This window comes from Lissotriton vulgaris, chromosome 6, assembly GCF_964263255.1.
Source record: "Lissotriton vulgaris chromosome 6, aLisVul1.2, whole genome shotgun sequence".
Taxonomy (NCBI): Eukaryota; Metazoa; Chordata; class Amphibia; order Caudata; family Salamandridae; genus Lissotriton; species Lissotriton vulgaris.
This window is the reverse complement of record NC_141694.1, coordinates 1,445,438,268-1,445,458,234: the sequence shown is the minus strand read 5'-3', so window position 1 is coordinate 1,445,458,234 and position 19,967 is coordinate 1,445,438,268.

The following is a 19,967-nucleotide window of genomic DNA, read 5'->3' as shown; positions in this document are numbered from 1 at the left end:
AGAGACTCCCATGTGCGCCCTAATAAAAGGTATATTGTGCCTGTCCGGGGTGCAGTAGCCTCCAACAATCCACTAGACCCAGTGCGTCCAGGAAGTTACCTAGCCAAGGCTGCGATTTTGGAAGATCCCTGGGGGGAGCTGCAGTCCTCATTACCACAGACAACCAAGTTAAAATCACCACCCACAACCAGTATACCTTAGGGGAGACCCAACACCACCCTTCCCAAATCAGAGAACGTCGTGGACTGCAAACCTGGCGGGACATCACAGAAATTATGGAGATCGTCTTTCCCTCCCAGCTGCCCACGATTGCGGCATACCGACCCCTATCGTCTAGCACAGTGTCGTCTATTTCCAGGGGGAGGGAGTTTCTGACAAGAACGCCAGCCCCCCTCGACCCAGTAGTGAATCCAGAGTGTGCCACCAGACGATAACCCTGTCTATTCAATGCATGGCATGTGTTCCCTATCATGTGTGTTTCCTGCAACAACACTACATCTGGGGAAAGACGTTTCAAATATTGCGAAACTATCCCCCGCTTTATCCTGTCACCCAGACCATTGACATTCCAACTCAGCACCCTCAGTCCCCTACCCCCATCCCGGAAATGAGAACAATGTCCCCCCCACAAAGAAACAGGCACAGAAATCGAATTATATAGCAATGTATGGCCTCGGAATAAACAAAAAAACAACAACAAGTCCCCCCCCACCACCCCTAGAGAAATTCCCAAAACACACCCCTCCACCCTGCACCCCTGCGTTAGACCAAAAAGCCACCCCAACTTGCAGTGTGCCTGTCGCCCCATTAAAAAAATAATCTACAAAAAGAGAGAAGAAACCCCTAGAGGAGGAAGAGTCAAGAATCCCCACCGCCCCCGGGCAGCTACCAATATATGTACACAAAAGAGTCATCGAACCACTGCTGTAAAGTCTATAGATCACACACGCCGGTCAGTTCTCACTCCTCCTGCTCCTCCGAGCCACCTTCAGTGCCCCTCGATTGTTCCGGGTGATCTCGATGCGTTGACAAAGTATCGAGCCAGTCACTGACGACCTCGGGTCGGTCAAAGAAGAATGCACGTTCCTTATATTTAATTCGCAGTCGGGCAGGAAAGAGCATGGCATACTTCAGTCCCATGTCCCTAAGTCGCCGTTTCACCCCCATGAATCCCATCCGCTGTTTTTGTACAGCCTGCGTGAAATACGGGTAGAAACCAATCGTTGCATTTTCGAATTTCGTGGGACTGTTGGTCCGCGATGCCTGAAGGATAGCGTCCCTGTCCCGAAAATTGAAAATCCTGGCTATGATGGGCCGCGGAGTGGCACCCGGTTTATGCTTCCCACCAGGGACTCTGTGAGCACGCTCCACTGCGAAAAAGTTGCTGAGGCCCTTGGGGGCCAAATGATTCAGTATGAGGTCCTCCACAAGGAGATCTGTAGATAGTTCAGTGGGCTTCTCCGGAGCCCCGATAATACGCACATTGTTGCGCCTAGCCCGACTTTCGAAATCATCCAGTCGACGGGCGAGCAAGTCATTAGATGATCGTGAACGTTCGTCTGAAGATCGGAGACGTCGGTCGTGAGACTGGCGGTCTTAATGTCCAGGGACTTGACCCGCTCGTTGGTCTTCGCAAGATCAGTCCTGATTAAATTAACATCGATTGCCACCGTGTCAATCTTCGAAGTCAGTGTCTCGCTGCTGGCCCATGGACGTCTTCATGCTTGCAATGGCGCCCATGACGTCCCTCAATGTCAGTTCTTCAGTCGCTGGAGAGCCATCCCCAGTCTCGTCCAGAACTTTACCCACACCACTGGGGGATCCTTTTGGGCGGGTGAAGCGGTCCATAGTGTTGAATTGGGTGGTACTTCCTCGGTACGTAACCTTGGTGGCCCGCTTCTCACTTTCCGGCTTGCCCGCCATATCGAGCAACGAGCCCCGACGGGGCCTTTGGGACCTGGTTTGAATGGCTCCTCGCAAAGCTGACTTGTAGAGTCCGGGGACAAGGGTGAAAGGCAAGCGTACGGCCAGTAGCAGGCCACGGGCCAGCAGAGTGAACATATATCAATCAAAACAGAGGGGGGGTGAAGGAAATCTTGTGATCCCACCAAGTTCCTTGGCTTCAAGTATTTTCAATCAAAAGGGGGAGGGGGGATCACTTGTCCTGTATAACCTGGGTACAGTTCTAACTGGGATGTCCCTTGGTAAAAGACCCTCATTTACGTGTAACAATGGTGGTATGGGCGGTATATGTTGATTCTCCGCCTTCGTTTACACGTCTGTGCAAAATCATAGGATCAATTGGTATGCACCCTCCACCAGGAGGAGAACACCCTAGGTTAAAAACATTAGTGATTAGTGATAGTGGGTGGTATGTGATTGGATTTATAAAAACAATTCAATCGTTCCAGGAAAACTGCACTTTATTGTCCGGGATTGAATCATGGGTTGAGAATATTCCAGAATATGTTCTTAGAAATAATTAGGATTCATACATATTCAATTCTCTAGTGTGTAAAAATGGTTGACATGTTTCAGCCTCGTTTCGCCTCTTAAGGTCAGTGGGGCTTTCTTCAGGACCAGGTGGATGTGGTATAAAGAGTGACTGATGTCTACTCTTGTATGAGGGTCAATTTTGGACCTGTGGGTAAAACCAAAAATTAAGTTCTAGGGTTAGGGTCATGGGGACGCATATATAAAAAATTAACTAGAAAGCTGTTAAAAACATTGCCCGTGAGAAGACTTCACCTCAAGACAACATACTTAGTGGAGGACACTGACCACATACTGAAGGACTGGGTTCTTTAAGACCCAGCGGTGCCAGGGCACAACACCTGAAACCTTCGTAGGTAACCTGCTCCGGCGTACGAATGACAGAGACACGGGACACTTCCTTCGGCGTCAAAGATTCAAGGTTTATTTGCTGCAGGGAACACAGAAATCACAGGAAGTACATCGAGTGTAGTTCGGGGAGACTGCTTCAAATTGGTTCTGTGGATCGCTCCTTTTATACAGTTTTTACCCATAGGACAACATGGCACACAAAAGTTTACGACCCGGTTCCCACCATTATCCCCCAGAGGGGTCGCTTTGGTCACTTTGATACACATGAGGTCCGGAACATAAGTGCGGAAACATTTGGCGGTTCCCAACTGTAAAAACCCATCTTCCCATCATTAGCGAATTCCAATCAGCAGTAAAACAGATCGAAATAGGAACAAAGACAGGTGCAGAGGAAGACGGAGACAGTGGGGAGATCGGAAAGGGTGTAAAAGGGGAGGTATCGGGAAACACGAGATACAGGCATCAAAGGGACGTGCCTAATGAGATGCACGGCTGAGACAATAAGTCCGTGCGGCAAGATGAGCCTCGGGCAGCGCCATCTGCTTTACAGTAGCATCCCCCTCGTCATAAAGACACTTACAAAGAACATGTGTCTTCCGCAAATATCTTGGGAGTCCCAGGGTCGCGAAGCGGACAGCGTCCGTTCGCTGGCTACTTGAGGGCAAGAGACAAAATGGATGCCGTATCTAAGATGGAACCCGTGGGTACAGATGAAAAACCCACATAACAAACGAACGGTTTAAGTTAGCACAGCGAAACTGCGCACACTTACTAAACTCGTCATTTGCGGTTCATAGATACCAGACTCGACCATATTCGTGCGAGTTAAAAAACACCACTTATAATTGTCACGGAACCTCAGACGCTCCTTTTGCCCTCATGTAGGCAAGCACTAGTCGGAATCATATTCGATATTCATCAGACCATCTAGATGTTGCTGTAGCATAGCTCTGTCCAACCGAGTCCCCTTGGTAACAGGTGGTTGTCTCATACACGTTGTAGCACAGAGGCCACATAAGGCAGGACCACACTGCACACAAAGGCAACATGTGAACAGAAACACCACAACGACTCCGATGATCATCAGAATCTTCCAACCCCAAGTCGACATCAGGCCCCAAAACCACCCAAGTAGCGTCCAATCCCCTACATCCACGTGTATGGATTCGGAGATTTTATGCAACCTCGAGATGGCTTGATAGACAGTTGGAGCGTTATCTGGAATGAAAATGCAGCAGCTCGAATGGATCACCTTACATACCCCACCACGATCTGCTAAGATGACATCTAAAACCATACGGTTTTGTAACGTCATAAGTCTATCCGCCTGAAGTTCAGTGGTGATATTACCAAGGGCACTGGCAGTAATATTAGCTGTCGATTCTACCACTCGAGTCAACTGTCTCAGGTTTCTACTATTAACCATAGGTCCCCAAAACGGGAGGAAACCCTTGAAAAAGTCTCCTGCCTCTTGACCGGCAGTATCCTCTTCGCTAATTACGCCTCGCACAACTCTAGTCTTATGATAATCGGCATCTACAGTGAACGTCGGAGGCAACAAATTTGCAATGAAGCATGAGCCCATGAAGTCAGCGGGCAACCATGCATATGCACGATCATAACAGATAAAGTATGTACCCTTGGCAGCCAGAAACACAGGGGACGAGAACATCGGCAGAATGTAATTTTCAGTGCAAGCACTTGCTCCTAGTCGGGCTTGCGATCTTCGGCCACGACCCATGAGACAAAAATTACCAGTGTGGGGTACGACCCATATTGGAGGCGAGCTTTTAAGCTGCTTTTCGCTAGTGAACGCACTATATTCACCTCTACTTAGGACCCTATAGGCTTGTATCTCTTCTTCGGGAATAAGCGAGGGATCATAGATATCACTATCTAAATCCTCTATTGCTATCGACAAAGGTTTTTGATACGAGGTAGGACCAGAGTAGGGGGAACGTGGTTCTCGAATGGGGTGGAAACCCAGTGCGCTTCGAAACATTGTCTGGAATGCTCGAGCTGACCCTTGGGAACTATACGGTAACACCAGATATGGAATTCCCTTATCCGTAGTATGTGGCATCAACCCACACACCCAACAATTAGTAGTGTTAACCACTAACTGATGCTGATGAAGGAGCTGAATAAAGGAATTGTTGCGGAATTCTACACGTCTAGCCTGTTCGTGTTCTGGTAACATATGAAAGGAGTGGGGAGAAACAGTAGAGGTAAGTTTAGGGTCAGGAGTAGGAGTAGGTGTAGCAGAAGGTAAGAAGTAAGACATCGTATAATACACCCCACCCGCCAAAAATGCAGAAGCAGTCAAAAACAATACAAACAGTTGGAATATAAAACATTTGGTACGACTGAGTTGCTGCAGCTTGAATCGGTGAACCTGAGCTCCCTCCAAATCATTCAGCTTCGAAAATGCCATTCCCTATGACCGTCCGCAACGTTTCTTGACGCACTTCGTTCTGTGTAGCAATAGTCAATCCCTAGGAGTTCCCAGGAACCGACGGCCTTTAACCTAGCGTCAAGACCTACTATCCAGAAGGAAGTACGCGCGCGGCCCTACGGCCTTCAATGCACAATATGTATGTATGCAAAAACAAAGTCTCTCAGCTGTAAAAGCAAAAGTATAAGGAATGAAGCTCAATATATTGTACAAAATAATCACAGTAATATGAATATTCAAAACTGATCACGGAAAACGGGATAATGCAATTGTCAATACAGAAAAACAAGATCTTTTTATTAGTCCTTAGTGCGAGATCGCAAAAAGTATCGGGTTTTCCCAGGACGTGTCTGCTCGTCAAACAAAGGATCCGTTGAAGAGACAGCGTCCTGCTGATCAGTTGAGTGTTCTGGTCTTGAGTCTTTCAATGCTAATTGTTCAACAGTGTCTTTCTGCTGCGCTGAGGATTCTCCAACAGGCTGTGCGTCGCTGAAAAGTACAAACGCCGGCAATGTTTCTGTTTCAGTTGATGCAATACCTCTCCTTACCCACGGGTCTGCCGGCAAAGGAATAGGGACCTTTTTGGTGTGCGTGGCATGCACCCAATTCTTACGTCCCTCGAGACGAACGGCAGTCATCGTGGCCAGGAGCACTTGATACGGTCCGGTAAACCTCGGGTCCAGGTTATTCTTGCGTGAAAAATTTCTCGTCACCGCCCAATCTCCGGGCTGGAGCTGGTGGCCTGGACCCTCCGTCTGCGTCGGCAATGCGTCGTAAACCTGTTGGTGAATTAACCTCAGTTTAGCAGTCAAGTCATGTAGATAATCGATCAACATTGGGTACTCAAGATCAGAGAACATTCCTGGCCTAGGAACCCCCCACACATTCGCAGGACGGCCGAACACTATTTCATAGGGACTAAGCCCTACTCGGGAGTGTACAGTCGCCCTAGTTGACAGTAATGCTAAAGGTAAAGCGTCAGGCCACGAAAGACCAGTCGTTGCCTGAATCTTCGCTAACTTTAGTTTAAGGGTGCCGTTGTACCCTTCAACCAATCCAGCTGACTGGGGATGATTGGCGCTGTGGGATTTCTGATTAATTCCAAGGCCCTTACACACACTCTTCATCACACTACCCACAAACTCACTTCCGTTATCTGACCACACGACTCTAGGCATTCCATACCGAGGAAAATATTCCTTCAGTAGGATTTTCGCAGTAGACAAAGCAGTATTGTCTTTGAGAGGATAGGCCTCGATCCATCGGGAGAATGCGCAAACCACAACTAAACGTATTTCAGGTTATTGCATCGCTCCATATGGATGAAGTCCAATTGAATCACCTCAAAGGGACATGAAGGGGGAGCAAAACTGCCAGGAGGAGTTGGGGTTCCTTTGCCAGGATTGTACATCATACACACCATACAATTCTTCACCAGACGTTCAGCACATTTCGTAATGCCATCATTCTTCCACACCGGAGACAACAATTTACAAATACCTTTCACGCTAATATGTGCTAACCCATGCGCCATAGTCACAACGGCCAGCACATACGCATCGGGTAACATCCATCTTTTCTGATCCGACAAATCGATCCAACAACCATTCGCATCCAACTTTCCCGTACTTTCTTTCCACTTCGTCTTTTCAGTGTCGGTGGCTTCATTCTGAATTGCTTTCACACTCTCGATAGTGTCTTCACACATGCTCGATTCTGTAGGCCACCTAACCGAACTCGTCACATACATTCGAGTGCTAAGGTTCCGGGCAGTCTCCTTAGCAGTCTCATCCGCAAACGCATTACCACGACCAACATCATCCGTCACCTTACGATGCGCACTACATTTAACAATCGCTACTTGTTTAGGCAACGTCAATGCATCCAAAAGATCATTCACAAGCTGGCCATGCTGAATCTTCGTACCATGCGACGTCAAGAAACCTCTCTCTCTCCACAATCGTCCAAAACTATGTGCGACGCCAAATGCGTATTGGCTGTCGGTAAACACATTCACACGTTTCCCTTTCGCTAACACACATGCTCTAGTGAGAGCAATCAATTCTGCAGCTTGGGCAGAATTCTGATTCAACCTCGCAGTCTCAACAACAGTATTCAACGTTACGACAGCATAAGCAGTAGTCACATCGCCATTCGGCAACTTAAAACAGGACCCATCCACATACAATGTACCATCCGGATCTTCCAATGGGGTGTTTTTAAGGTCCACTCGACCTTTTGTTTCCTCCTCTGTCCTCAAATAGCAATCATGTTCTGCTACTTCATCTGACTCTGTGCTAATTGGTAACAAAGTTGCCGGGTTCAGAACATTACAACGTTTTATCTGAATGTGACTTGCCAACAACGTCAGCTCGTACCCAGACAACCTCGCACTCGTCAAGTGCTGAGTTTTCGTCCGATTCAAAAGAGTATCGACTGCATGCGGAACCATCACCGTAAGCATATTATCCATGACCAATCCTGCTGATTGTCGGATGGAGACCGCAGCTGCCGCTGTTGCTCGTAAACAACTCGGCAATGCTCTAGCTACTGGGTCCAAGGTCGAGGAAAAATATGCACATGGACGTTGCTTACCACCAAAAGGTTGCGTTAAGACACTCAAAGCACAACCTTCCCTCTCGTGAACATATAACGTAAACGGCTTACTGTAGTCAGGGGTACCTAACACAGGAGCCGAACACAATGAATCACGCAGTTCAGAAAAACTTTTCTGACATTCTTCCGTCCATGGTAAAGGAGTTGAAACATCCTTGCACGTAAGAGCCACCAATGGTTTCGCTAGCAATGAAAAATTAGGAATCCATTGCCTGCAGTAAGACGTGATGCCTAGAAAGGCACGAACATCTCTTTGGGTTTTTGGCACAGCCATTCGCGCAATTGCTGCAATTCTCTCTGGGGTCAACCACCGTCCCTCCTTTGACAATAAGTGACCTAGATAGGTGACTTCTTGACAACAATATTGGAGTTTAGAAGGGGACACCTTATGATTCAGCTCACAGAGATGTTGCAGCAACGACACCGTAGCAATTTTGCAAATGTCCAGAGTATCAGCAGCCACCAATAAGTCATCGACGTATTGGATTAAGGCTGCACCGACCGGCAACCTAAACGCATCCAGTTGACCCTTCAAGGCTTGGCTGTAAATAGATGGGCTTTCACAGTAGCCCTGAGGAGCGCGTTTGAACCGGAAGCTGCGTCCACCAAGAGAGAAACCGAAAAGGTCTCTGCTCTCCTCGGCAATCGGGATGCTGAAAAACGCATTTTTCAAGTCAATCACCGAAAACCACGATGCAGAAGCTGGAATCAGAGTCAGTAGCGCCGTGATGTCAGGCACAACGGGGAATTGAGGAACCACAATTTTATTCACCTCCCGTAAATCGATAACAAAGCGATAAACAGGTGGTTTTGAAGGATCAGTACGTTTAAGAATGGGCAGCACAGGGCTGTTGCACACGTTTCCCCGAGTCTCCTCAATAACATCTTTCTCGATCAAATCACAGATGATCGCTAACAGTGCTCGTTCACCATCAAGGGAGATACGATATTGGGGAATACGTGGCAAACGCACATTAGATTTCAACTGTACAACATAAGGGGAGATATCAAGTAGGCCCACGTCATTGGGACCCGTTGCCCACAAAGACGCAGGAAGAGAACTCAATTCCGGTGGGAGCTTATCGAGGGACAAATACATAGGAGAGACAACCCTCTCTCCTAACGTAAGCTTTACACCCGCAGGAGAACAATACAAAGTCGCGTACAAACGTTTAAGCAAATCCAGGCCCAAAAGATTTTCACCACAACCCGTAGTCAAAATCAACGGAGCTTCTAGCTCACGTGGCCCAATTTTAAGGGGCAAAGGGCGTGAAACTGGATTGCTAACAGGGGCGCCAGAGAATCCAACGGAAACATTTGTTAAGCCAGACAAAGGTGCGCCAGGGAGTTTCGAATGCATGATAGAACTTTTCGCTGCACCAGTGTCCAACAGAAAAGGCTCAACGACGCCCGATGTAGCAACTGCGACGTAAGGTCCTCTCTGATCAACCGGAACTGATACCACTCCCTCTCCTTGTCTTTGGCTGTCCTAGTAATTACAGTCGTCGGTTCCCTGATCGACGTAATAATCGTCTACATTGTACTGCGCAGATCGTCCTTGCGACGATCCACGTTGATCGAAACAATTATTAGAATTGGATGAGTTATCTGCGCGATCATTCTGAGTACCACGACCTCTACCACGCGATGCCTGCTGCGAACCACCACGACCTCCTCTAGATGAGTTACCATTGTTACGTTCATTCAAAACAGGGCAATTGAATTTAATGTGTCCCTCCTGTCTACAATAAGCACATTGATTGTACCCCAACGAGGATCTTTGGGAGGAGGAGTCATTACGCGGCTGCGATCGATCCGATTGCGACTGCGTTCTATTCTGTTGGAACGCATTCTGATTTGAACGCGGAGGATACGCTTGCTGAAGCAACACTTTAGTTTTCAGTTCCTTCGTCTTTTTATCAGCACGGTCGTTCTCCTCTTTCTCCCTATTCTCATAATATTGAGCCGTAGCCAATATCTGAGCTGAGGTAGAAACGGCCCATGCACTTTCCGAATTCTTTAACTTATTGCTCAAATCGGGCAATAAATTCGAAACAAATTTATCCACAATCTTTGACCACCCTCAGTACCCATATCCTGTCCACTATGGTCAATGAATGCTTCCTCGAACCTCGTTAAGAAGTCGGAAACATTCTCATCTTTCTTCTGCTTACAAGCTGACAATTTGTCCCAGTTTACCCTCATAGCTGGCATAAGAGTTTTCATTAATGTTATTATTCTTTGAGGAAGAGCAGTAATCAACTGGTCGGGTTTAGTAGCAGCTACTTGTCCGGCATCCGCCGCTACAATGGCAGCCCAATCACCGCCTAATTCATTCGGATGATTTTCCTGCCGAATCTTAGCCCATACCGGTTGCGGTACGACATTGCCGAACAACATATCGATATCGGCAAGATTCATTACCGTAGCATCTACGAGCTGCGATAATTCCTTGTAATACCCTGTAGGATTTTTGCGTGGATCAGGCAAAGATTGCTTCACCTGTAGCACTTCCGATCGTTTCCATGGGAGATGTATCCACACTCTCTGGAAATGCGCCACTGTCGCAGGGTTAGCAGTAGGATCAGCTGGTATCCAAACCGGCGGAACTTCACGCATAGGATATTGGCCAGAGTCATCTGGCTGTCTTTCAATATCTTCAACAAACAATGCATGAGGGATTGGAGCGGGACGAAAAGACAGCAATCGTTCAACAGCACGTCGAACGTTGGTATCCACTATCAGCCCATTTGCGAACTGAAGCTGAAGATCAGCCAGAGCGGTGAGCACCTCGTCAGGCGCATCGGCCGCTATCTGATCATGAAGGAACTTACACATTTCGTTGAACACATATCTCTGGGTTGGTACATTGAATTGACAAAATGTATCGAGGACAACACGGGGTGGACTTCTAAGAGGATTTACCATCCAACCCATCGCCATATTATATAGCGCAACGCGTTCTCTGTTTCCAGGAAGCTGACTACGTCTCTGAGGACCATCGGAACCAGCGGACCCATGAACAGGTCCAAGCGAATGAAAGAAGCTAGCCGCAAGAGGAGAATTACGAGAACGAGTAGAGGGAGAAGCATACGATACAGGACTAACAAGAGAAGGAGTAGAAACAGTAGCAACAGCAGGAGTTAACAAAACAGGAGCAGTAGTAGGAGCAGTAGCGGGAGCAGGAGTATGTGGAAGCGGAGGAGCAGTAGGGATAGCAACAGGCAAAGGAGCAGGAACAGTCGGAAGGGCAGATGTAGGTTGAGGAACAGGCGGTGGAAGAATAGGCGGGAGAATAGGTACGGCAGGGACCACAGGAGCTGCGGTACCCTGTACGTACGGAGGTGGTGACTTCATAAGATAAGACATTAAAGGATCCTCAACTGGCTCTTCCTTCTTTTCCGACTCCGTAGGCAAAGCAGGATAACATTTATCTACAGTCATACGCTGTAGTCTATCAAACACTTCCTTATCCTTAACCTCCTTATCACGCTGAAATTGCTCTGCTTTCTTCACTATGGTAGCAACATTATCTCGCTGATTACGTTTAGTCTGTCTGATTTCTTTCTGTCGGGCTTCTTTGCGCCACAACCGAAAGGCATCAAACATGGCCGGCCTTAACTTTCTTTCGAACAATTTAATCTCTAGATTATCTAAGATCGGGGCCTCGAAGCTACCATGAGGTGGCCAGCGAAGGTCGCCGTCCTTCTTCGTATATTTAATCCAATAATCGTTAAAGGTAATTGGGCCTAGCCCATGCTTACTATAGAGCTCATAAGTGGGAGTTCCAACCGGAGGTATCGGACACGAGTCCTCCAGTCGGGAATCCGTACCACAAGGCCTGAAACAACTAAACAAAGTACTGCGACCAGGCATCTTGCACTCTAGCCGAGTTTCACAAACTTCAAGGGTTACGGGATTTACCAAGTCCCAGCAAAGAACAAAACCCTCGGTTTTTGGCGGCTGCAGTCGTCAAACAACACAACAAAGTACGCTAGTGAAGTGTCACCGACAAAAACACTCACACAGCGTTAACAACAAAAACACTCGCTAAAGTGTCAACAACCAAGAACTCTGGGAGCGACCCACAAATACTTAACTCAAAGATCGATGGCGTCACCAGGAAGGCCCGTCAATCGTCTCGCTATACCAAGGTCTACGCCAGGTGCCAAAACAGGTCTACAGTCAGGGCAGCAGTCCGTCGCAGCCGTCAGGAGGCGGGAATCTTCGCGGGAAAAGTCTTCGCGCCACTTGTTTCGACAACAGGATCGATGAAGCGGAGTGCACCTTCCCTCGGAGATTTCACACGAAGTTCCTCACGATCGTCGGGCTTGGACCGGTACCACTGATGCAGCCCCACGTTGGGCGCCAACTGAAGGACTGGGTTCTTTAAGACCCAGCGGTGCCAGGGCACAACACCTGAAACCTTCGTAGGTAACCTGCTCCGGCGTACGAATGACAGAGACACGGGACACTTCCTTCGGCGTCAAAGATTCAAGGTTTATTTGCTGCAGGGAACACAGAAATCACAGGAAGTACATCGAGTGTAGTTCGGGGAGACTGCTTCAAATTGGTTCTGTGGATCGCTCCTTTTATACAGTTTTTACCCATAGGACAACATGGCACACAAAAGTTTACGACCCGGTTCCCACCATTATCCCCCAGAGGGGTCGCTTTGGTCACTTTGATACACATGAGGTCCGGAACATAAGTGCGGAAACATTTGGCGGTTCCCAACTGTAAAAACCCATCTTCCCATCATTAGCGAATTCCAATCAGCAGTAAAACAGATCGAAATAGGAACAAAGACAGGTGCAGAGGAAGACGGAGACAGTGGGGAGATCGGAAAGGGTGTAAAAGGGGAGGTATCGGGAAACACGAGATACAGGCATCAAAGGGACGTGCCTAATGAGATGCACGGCTGAGACAATAAGTCCGTGCGGCAAGATGAGCCTCGGGCAGCGCCATCTGCTTTACAGTAGCATCCCCCTCGTCATAAAGACACTTACAAAGAACATGTGTCTTCCGCAAATATCTTGGGAGTCCCAGGGTCGCGAAGCGGACAGCGTCCGTTCGCTGGCTACTTGAGGGCAAGAGACAAAATGGATGCCGTATCTAAGATGGAACCCGTGGGTACAGATGAAAAACCCACATAACAAACGAACGGTTTAAGTTAGCACAGCGAAACTGCGCACACTTACTAAACTCGTCATTTGCGGTTCATAGATACCAGACTCGACCATATTCGTGCGAGTTAAAAAACACCACTTATAATTGTCACGGAACCTCAACACTCATCCTGACATAACAAATACAGATGGGATTAAAGGATTCATGAGGCCAGGTATATTTCTACTTTCAGTTGCAACCAGTCATTTCTATCTTTAAAATAGTCAGCATGCTATTTATAAATGTTTGGTGGATCAGGAGGCATGCATTTATGTGCCTTTCATTTATAAGGTAGTTCAAGTGTATCAACATAGTGTGGGTAGAATCACTGCTAGGTGAAATATGAGAATGTATTGTACAACCGTAATAAGTATGCTATTTAAACGGCTTGCACTAACAGGGGGACCCTAAGATGTTAATACGGCGCCTCGCTTCCTGAGATAGCATTGTTAAGCAGTATGTGCTTAAGAAAAAACTATTATCGTGACTCATAATGGCGTGGCTCTTGGATTCTAATTCCATTTGTATTTGTTATGTCAGGATGAGTATGTGGTGAGTGTCCTCCACTAAGTATGTTGTCTTGAGGTGAAGTCTTCTCACGGACAATGTTTTTAACAACTTTCTAGTTAATTTTTTATATATGCGTCCCCATGACCCTAACCCTAGAACTTAATTTTTTGTTTTACCGACAGGTCCAAAATTGACCCTCATACACGAGTAGACATCAGTCACTCTTTATACCACATTCACCTGGTCCTGAAGAAAGCCCCACTGACCTTAAGAGGCGAAACGTGGCTGAAACATATCGACCATTTTTACACACTAGAAAATTTAATATGTATAAAGTGCAGTTTTCCTGGAACGATTGAATTGTTTTTATAAATCCACTCACATACCACCCACTATCACTAATCACTACTGTTTTTAACCTAGGGTGTTCTCCTCCTGGTGGAGGGTGCATACCAATTGATCCTATGATTTTGCACAGACGTGTAAACGAAGGCGGAGAATCAACATATACCGCCCATACCACCATTGTTACACGTAAATGAGGGTCTTTTACCAAGGGACATCCCAGTTAGAACTGTACCCAGGTTAAACAGGACAAGTGATCCCCCCTCCCCCTTTTGATTGAAAACAGCAGAGTGAACAGGCAGCAAGTCGCAGTAGACAAAGACCAAAAGCGAAACCGAAAGTACAGCAGGGGCACTGGCCGATTCCCTCTGGCCGTTGTTGTTCAATTGCCACCTGGGTACCTCGGGGACTCAAGTCCTGGGCTGTTCATCGATGTAGGCCGCAAAGTTTTGAGGTGGAGTAAGTCCGGTTCCCGGCGGCCAAATCGAGTTCTGGAAAGAGATTCTGTGTCAGCAGGGTGACATCTAGAAGAACCCGTCGTCTATATCAGGATTTGTGACAGGATAGATGCGGGAGGCGGCGAGGGTCTCGGGAGCCCTGTGCTCACGCTACCATCTTGGATGCGAGCTATGCTCCTCCTCAACCTATGGTTTTTTAAAACCCAGAGAGAGAGAACCTGAGAAACCCATAGAAAGCAGAGAGAATCCATAGAACAGAACTTTTTTAAATACCCAGAGAGAGAGAACCTGAGAAACCCATAGAACAAAGAGAGAATCCATAGAACAGAACTTTTTTAAATACCCAGAGAGAGAGAACCTGAGAAACCCATAGAACAAAGAGAGAATCCATAGAACAGAATTTTTTCAAATACCCAGAGAGAGAGAACCTGAGAAACCCATAGAACAAAGAGAGAATCCATAGAACAGAATTTTTTTAAATACCCAGAGAGAGAGAAAAAGAGAAATGTGCTCTGCTTCCAGCAACTCATACCATAAGATTACGTCAAACAATGTGACATAACAAAACATTTTATTGGTTTATAATACTTCCTACTCCAATTATTGAAAGACCCCTCCCATCTTCTTCATCATTCTTCTTTGGCTTTCAAGGAAGCAACACCTTTTTAGGTCTCGCCTGTCGATGCGCATGCGCATCGAGCAAGCGAGAGTATTGGGACTTATCCACTCTTTCCCCAACTTGCAAGGAATCGTGGCGATTCCTTGCAGTGCCCGTGACTTTTAAGCTCAATGCGCATGCGCATTGAGCTTAAAAGCGCGTGCACGTCCGTCTTGGTTTACCCGCTCCGCCCCCTCCCCTTCCCGCCGTGTCGCATTTCTCCTCCCCCCTCCCCTCTCTTCCCTCCGTCTTGTTTGTTATTTTACCCGCTCCGCCCCCTCCCCTTCCCGCCGTGTCGCATTTCTCCTCCCCCTCCCCTCTCTTCCCTCCGTCTTGTTTGTCCATGTTGTTGTTAATCTCTCATCAAAGACACAATTTTGAATGTGTATCTGTGCCAAAGAGGATAAAATGCAAGGCGAACAAAACAGGCAGTTCTGGAATCAATTCAACTCTAAGGGGTTTTCGTAATATTTATCATTGTGTGATGTTAAAATTGCACGAGCCATTTAATGTACAGTTTTGGAGCCACGCTGCTGAAAAAGCTTTTATCTTCCCACACGGAGCGGCTCACTCGGTGAGGGTTTCCCGGTCGGCTCGAGCACCAGCAGCCTCGCAGCAAGTCTGAAGCCCTAACGTTACTGGGACTCAGTTGATCTGGGCTCCGACAGCCGTGAAAACCAAGTGGATAGCAGCCGAGAAGCAGAGAGCCTGACAGCAAAAATTCCACAAATCAGCGTCCGCGTCCTTCGATCACGTGACACATGTTTTGCTTCCGTCCCAGGCGATTACAAAAGAAAACTTACTTCCTCATCCTCACGTACAGCATTTGGAACAACCAGATTTGGCTGTTCTTGTTCCAGCTTCAAAGAGCTTTACAATTTAGCGACTAAAATGGCCAATACATTATCGACTTCATTCCTATTGGATTAGAGTGTCGTATGTATATTATACCGAAAGATTTGATTTGGAGTTGGTAAACACGCACGCCACACTTCCTGGCTGTTTGCAAATCGACTGCAAGTTTTCCTTGCTCTTTCTCTGGGTTATCTAAAGGCAGGCATTGCTAATCGAGGAAGGGAAAGGAACCAACCTCCGCTCACCCTCACTCTCACTCATCCTCACTCACCCTCAACCCCTCACCCTCACTCACCCTCAACCCCTCACCCTCACTCACCCTCACCCTCACTCACCCTCAACCCCTCACCCTCAACCCCTCACTCACCCTCACTCATCCTCACTCACCCTCAACCCCTCACCCTCACTCACCCTCACTCACCCTCAACCCCTCACCCTCACTCACTCACCCTCAACCCCTCACCCTCAACCCCTCACTCACCCTCACTCTCACTCATCCTCACTCAACCACCCTCAACCTCACTCACCCTCAACCCCTCACCCTCACTCACCCTCAACCCCTCACCCTCACTCACTCACCCTCACTCACCCACCCTCAACCCCTCACCCTCACTCACCCTCAACCCATCACCCTCACTCACTCACCCTCACTCACCCTCAACCCCTCCCCCTCGACTCCTCCCCCTCAACCCCTCACCCTAACCCTCACTCACCCTCCCTCACCCTCAACCCCTCACCCTCAAACCCTCACTCACCCTCAACACCTCACCCTCAGCCCCTCACTCACCCTCAACCCCTCACCCTCACTCACCCTCACTCACCCTCAACCCCTCACCCTCAACCCCTCACCCTCAACCCCTCACCCTCAACCCCTCACCCTCAACCCCTCACTCACCCTCACTCTCACTCACCCTCACTCAGCCTCAACTACTCCCCTCACCCTCACTCACCCAAAACACCTCACCCTCACCCTCACTCACCCTCAACACCTCACCCTCACTCACCCTCACCCTCACTCACCCTCAACACCTCACTCACCCTCACCCTCACCCTCACTCACCCTCAACACCTCACCCTCAACCTCAACCCCTCACCCTCACTCACCCTCACTCACCCTCACTCACCCTCACTCACCCTCACTTACCCTCACTCACCCTCACTCACCCTCAACCCCTCACCCTCACTCACCCTCACCCTCACTCACCCTCACCCTCACTCACCCTCACTCACCCTCACCCTCACTCACCCTCACACAGTGCAATAGTTCTCAGACCATTTCAGTTAGAGCTTTTAGAAATGTTTATGGCTTTTTTTATTTGTAATACTTTAGCATTGGCTACAGGAAACAAAAATGCTAAACATTTACAAAATAAACCCATAAACAATTCTAAAAGCACTAACTCTAATGGTGCGAGACCTATTGCATTTCCAATGCTTGTTTCATTTGCACTCTGCTCTTGGAAAATCTTTTGAAATGTCTCAACAGCAAGAACCTGAACATTCAGAACATAAGAAAGCTGAGCATTCTCAAGATGAAGATTCTTTGCATAGATTCTTTTCATTGTTTGTACAGCAGGAACCTGAAGATTATTCTAGTTCATCATCAGATGGGTTTTGTTGAAGAAACCCCTAGATCAACAAAAGAATCCATAGATTGGTAGTTTTTTTAATTCCCTGAAGGACAGAAAAAGTTCAATGCACCTTTTGTAACATGCAAAATCTGTGGCACAGTACTTTCCAGAGGGAATGCAAAGAAAAAATACAGCTTTGGATCTTTTAGCATGGAACGCCATGTCCGGAATTTACATCCCAACAACTGGAATAAAACTGCAATAAAAAGAGCATCAGAGGATCAGGGCTCTGCTCCCAGCACTTCCTCTAAAACAACAGCACCACTAATATAAGCATCAATGGTTAGAGGAACCTGACCATTCAAAACAGAGAGAGTCCAGAGAGAGTCCATAGTTGTCTTTTCTTTATATCCTCTAATTGAGGATTCCTTTTTTTGAAATAATTTTGCCAGTTCTTGGTATCCATAATATAGTATGACTCTGTAGATATTTACTATCTGTTGAAAAGAGAAATATGACACATTATAAACCACTACTAACATAGCACATAGCAATCATATTATGCATGCAGACTAGGTGATACAAACGTGATGCAAGGGGCTTCAATATTAAATACTAATGCTGGTATAGAGATCATGTAATGGTTTAATTAGCATATTTACAAGCCCTGCCTGGACTAGGCCTGAAATTGTTCCACACCCACATAGTACTCTCCAATTCCACACCAAAAACCTGGACCCTGGGCCTTCTCCCCCAGCGACATGGCCAGGCCCTGCCTGGACCAGACCTCAAAATGGCCTCCACCCACATTGCCAGGCTCCAACAACACCCCCAAAAATACTGTAAAAGTTTCATTCATGTCTTGTAAATATTCCAATGAAACAATTACACAATCTCTATACCAGCATTAATGTTAAACATTAAAGACCCTTGCATCTCCTTTAACAAAAATTGGAGCATATTTACAAACCCTGGCCTGGCCATGTTGCTGGGGTCAAGGATCCATTTTGAATCCAGGCAATGTGCTCAGGCTCGCATTCAGTTTGCCTTGCTTACACCCATTATGCCCAGGGGTAGTGAGTGGTGCAGAAGAGGCTTGTAAATATACCCTGTTTTTTCTATATTCTATCTCAATTGATACCAGGGGCTTGTAAATATGTCCCTCTTTAATATGCACCACTCACTACCCCTGGGCATAATATATCTAATGAAACCATTACACAATCCCTATACCAGCATTAATGTTAAACATTAAATCCCCTTGCATCACCTTTAACACAAATTGGAGCATATTTACAAACCCTTTCTGTCACATTTAATAAAAAGACGATATACCACTATTTGAGCAAAGCATTAAAAACAATCTAGAAAAAAAGAGATATATATCGGAAAAAAGAGGGGCATATTTACAAGCCCATGTTAAACATTGCGCAAAATGTGACCCTTTTAAAAAATATTATAACCACACATTTCTCCAAAAATCATACAGCATGGTAAATCAGTTTTTCAAACAGAACACAGCCCATTTCAATATGCACTACATTACTGGGTACAGGCCTGAGCACACTGCCTGGATTCAAAATGTAACCTTGACCCCCAGCAACATACCCAGGCCCCAACACCACACCAAAAATTCAGAAAACACACAAAAATCAGCACAATCCACTGACATCCCTGCCCTCAATAATGTTTTAATTCAAGATTTTGAGGCCTGGTTCAGGCAGGGACTACCCTTGTTGCTGGGGGTGAAGGCCCAGGATCCATTTTAAATCCAAGCAATGTGCTGAGGCCTACAATCAGTTAACCTTGCTATCGCCCATTATGCCCAGGAGTAGTGAGTGGTCAAGAATCCATTTTGAATCCAGGCAATGTGCTCAGGCTGGCATCCAGTTTGCCTTGCTTACACCCATTATGCCCAGGGGTAGTGAGTGGTACAGAAGAGGCTTGTAAATATACCCTTTTTTTCTATATTCTATCTCAATTGATACCAAGGGGCTTGTAAATATGCTCCTCTTTAATATGCACCACTCAATATCCCTGGGCATACTATATCTAAGCAAGGCAAACTGGGTACAGGCCTGAGCACACTGCCTGGATTCAAAATATACACTTAACCCCCAGCAACATGGCCAGGCCCCAACACCACACCAAAAATTCAGAAAACACACAAAAATCTGCACAATCCATTGACATCCCTGCCCTCAATAATGTTTGAATTCAAGATTTTGAGGCCTGGTCCAGGCAGGGACATAAAAATTGGAGCATATTTACAATCCCTTTCTGTCACATTTAATAAAAACACAATATACCAACATTTGAGCAAAGCACAAGAAATAATCTAGAAAAAGAGAGATATATTTCAGAAAAAAGGGGTATATTTACAAACCCATGTTAAACATTGCGCAAAATGTGACCCTTTTCAAAAATATTATAACCACACATTTCTCCAAAAATCATTAAACATGGTAAATCATTTTTCAAACAGA